The following is a 4,125-nucleotide window of genomic DNA, read 5'->3' as shown; positions in this document are numbered from 1 at the left end:
GGACAGCTCTTTTAGTGAGCTTGGGGGTCAACTTGTACTTCCTTTCACAATCACTTGAGTACAACTGACAAATGTCCGTCCATGAAGCAGTGCCAATCCATCCTTCATCTGTTGTGTGGATAATGTTATACCTGAATAAATTATTACATATGCTTTTTATCAAGTGCGGGGTGTCATAAAAAATAGATCTTACTCCCTTCGTGTACTAAGCATGGATTAACTGGTGTGATACCCAGTCTGTGCCTCCACTCCAGAAAATTCGAGCCTTGGTCAGTCACACGTTTTTACAACCAAACCAATCTCTCTGAGTCTTTTGACAACTTCAAAGAATAGGCACGTCAGATGGGTGGCTCCTACTGGTCGTTTGGAGAAATAATATACTAATGGCTGTTTAAAATTTGAGAATATGCCGTTAATCATTATAACTAATGCAGTATTGGCGACCACATATGTACATATGAAACCCATGTCTTCAAATCCAATAACACAATCCCTATAGCTGTCATACATCAAATTTTCCATTTGTGACATCTCATCCATAGACAAATTAACAATTATATCAGTTTCTGGTAACTGCTGCACTTTCTGCTTTAACAGATGAAATATGTTATTATTTATCCCACAATTTAATTGTATACCTTCCACATACCTTTGTAAGGTACGTACTGATGGAAGGCTAAAACAGTGTGATAAAGAACTGTATGCCTGAGTACTATAATACAACAAATTAAGTGCAAATAATTTAGTTTCATCTTTCCATCTACCACCACGTTTTCCATTCAGTGGTATACTGATTTGGCTTATCACTAAATCGAGAGCATCTTTTTTCAAGTACTTGGAACCGATACTTTTTAAAATGAGCTTGTCCTTTTGTACTTGTGTCCTGTGACGTTGTGGTTGCAGTTTATTCTTACGATGGGCACTTTCCTTGCCACGTAGTTATTTTGTACAAAGTCTAATGATTTGCACGTTTTTACATTTCACACGATTTCCCAGCACGCGAATAATTTCACGTAATCTAAGCATTTCACCTTCAAAAAATGTCTGTGTTGCGGATTCCGTTGTTAGTGATTTTATGTGTCTCTCGTGTAGGGACACTTGTGCTAGCTGCTTCTTTTGTGTCAGGAGACAGTCTTATTGTTTTTGCAGTAACACTTTCAGGTTTGTATGGCAACTTTCTCTTCATCGTCACTAGTTGTGGCTTATTCGGCACGTCAAATAGCGTAGGAACTGCATTCCATACCAATGTCTTCTTTTCCGCGCTCATGAACTTGTTTGACTCGAAATGTAATGCAGAAAACTTCACTTTATTGTGCAAATAAAGGACATCTTTTTGCAGCAGGTCCTGTCTTCTACTATTTATTAACCATTTCTTGCTCCTAAAAAAGAAAAACAAATTCAGTAATTCAATACAGTTTTGATAAAAATCGTAAACAAAGAGCGCTCTAATGTGATGTTTCATACCTCTCAGGGTCCTTAGGAAACCTGAAGAATGACAAATGTGGTGTCTTCTTCCTATTATTACTGCAACTGATTGCACTACATACGCTGCCTTTTGTAAAAACCATGTTAAAAATTAATATAAACGATACTGTTTACATTTACTGAATGCCGTATTCAGCAGCGTAGCTTCTCCACCGCTTGGGGCACTGTTGTCGCGGTGTAAAACAAAAATCAGCGAGAGTGTCGCGACTATATATATTAGACTGTGACTCTAGTGAGCGCGCGGAACGTTTTCAGACTTACCTCTTTCACATTGTCACTAGGGAGTGCGGAAATTACTTTTTCTATACCATTGATGAAATCTGCAACATGTATAGCAGTCGGTGTTAGTGTGTAGTTGAGTCCTTTTTTCAGAACTGATTTTGCCGCATCATCAATGTATTTCCCCATGAGGTTGATTATGTTTCATAATTGTTGCTCATCTTGCGGCGGTTGTTCTCTTGCTGCCAGATGTCAGACTTGGAGACTTGTTTGGTAGCAGTACTGCATCGAGATTGGTCCACATATCTCAAAGTGAGCAGACGGTCTCTCCTGTCGTGAAGTTTATCCATCTTCTTTAGTCTCTGATGCATTTCCTCCCCATAGAGGAAACTGATGTTTGATCTTAGGCTTTCCTCGTGAATCAACTGTTTGTACTGTTGTCGGGCGTCCAGCAGTGTGTAGTCGTTTTGGTAATGTGATATTACAGTGTGAGGGTGAGCTACATACACTGGTACACAGGGCCAGTACAATATCAGATGAAGAAAGCCTACCACCTTAAGCACGTTTTCAAGAAGAATGGATGCAACAAGAGACAAAGCTGACGTGCTTTCAGTCAGAAAGTACAAGTCCAGCAGCCAGATAACGACGAGGAGGAGAAGACAGTGGCGTATCTGCTGTACGCTGGCAAGTATCGAACAAAATTGGCAGAATCCTGGCTCGTCGAAACATTAAATGCATTTTCCGTCCATCTTCAAAAGTGTGTGCCCTATTATGTACAGTGAAAGATGACTTGGGACTCCATAAATCAGGCGTTTATGGTCTGCATTCCATGCAAATGTGGTAAGGCTTGTATCACTGAGACTGTATCAACAGTCAAAGAAAGATGCAAGGAACACAGGAGACAAACCAGATTCGAACAACCAACAAAATCTGCAGTTGCAGAAGACTGCATGGCTGCAGGGAACTCCATGAAGCATGAAGAATCGGAAATGCTAAGACAGACCTCGTCATTTTGGAACTGTGTTCCAAAGGAGGCAATTGATATATGAGTCGCTGATGGGCTGATCAACAGAGACACCGAGCTCACTCTCAGCAAATCTTTGGATCCAGCACTCAGCCAATTCAAATCACAGTGTCGGCTGAGAGGGACTTCAGCTCCCTGATGCAGGCCACAGGAGTACTGAGAGATCAGAGGTTGAGGCCTAGCTGCCGGAGGCGTCTCCCCCCCCCCCCCCCTCCCCCTCACCGCCATTCCACCCATCACGGCATGTGGCTGGCAATAGTGGAAGGGGTGGCGGGCAATAAGAGTATAAAGGAGGTAGGATGTAGCAAAGACGCTCATTCTACAGGTATCACCTGAAAATAATGAGTAAGTACGCTGCCAAAATATCGTTTTATGAAAACAACTGCACACGGCAGTAAACCCGACAACAGTTGATTCGCCTGGAAAGCCTAAGGTCACACACAGATGCATCAAAGACTTAAAAAGTAAGATAAACTTCGTGTCTACTCAGTTTCTCTCACCTTGCCGATGAGCTGTGGTGGTCACGGCATAATAACAACATTCACAAGGATTGCCCACTATAAAAAAACCGCGACCACCCACAGGACCACAAGAAGAGCTAGTCTGACACTTGTAAAGGAAAGGATCCGCTACACATGTTGCTTCCTGGGAGTGCGCTGACGCTGTTTCTTGGGCTCATTTGGACTGATCTCGACACAGTGCCACTACCAAACAAGTCTCCGAGTTTGAACATGTGGCACCAAGAGAACAACAGCTGCCAGTTGAACTACAATGACAAACAGTAATCAACATCATGTGGAAAGACATTGACCCTGCAGCAAAATCAGTTCTGGAAAAGGGACTTAACTTTGCACCAACACTGCTTGCTATACCTGTGGCAGATTTCATCAGTCATGTAGAACAAGTAATTTCCACCTTCCCTAGCGACAATGTGAAAGAGATATGCTGGGAAATGTTCCATGCAATCACTAGAACCATACCACTGAAGACAAACATCACAAAAGTGGAAAGAGCTGTCATTCAAGAACTATAGAACGATACTGAAACAGTCAGTCTACCTGAGAACAGAGAAAATGCCTCTGTACTACTACCACTGTCAGAGTACAACTGCAAAATGTATGACCTTCTCGAGGATTCGCTCTACAGAAAATTGAAGGGAGATCCGACCAACAGAGTGAAGAAGAAGACTATTGAGCTCCTGTGTCAGTACCTGCTGAAGGAAATTGTCAAGAAGCTTTGGCCACGAGCTGCTGCACCACGAAGGCTAGAGCCTAGATGATACCAAAGGTTCACAAATGGGATGTCCGTCTATGTCCTACTGTGAACAACACAGGCACATGGATGTACCAACTGGCTAAACATCTAACAGCAGTATTAAGCCCCAACGTCAGTAAATG

The sequence above is a fragment of the Schistocerca americana genome, chromosome X (assembly GCF_021461395.2).
Source record: "Schistocerca americana isolate TAMUIC-IGC-003095 chromosome X, iqSchAmer2.1, whole genome shotgun sequence".
NCBI classification, from domain to species: Eukaryota; Metazoa; Arthropoda; class Insecta; order Orthoptera; family Acrididae; genus Schistocerca; species Schistocerca americana.
Note: the sequence above shows the minus strand (reverse complement) of the source record.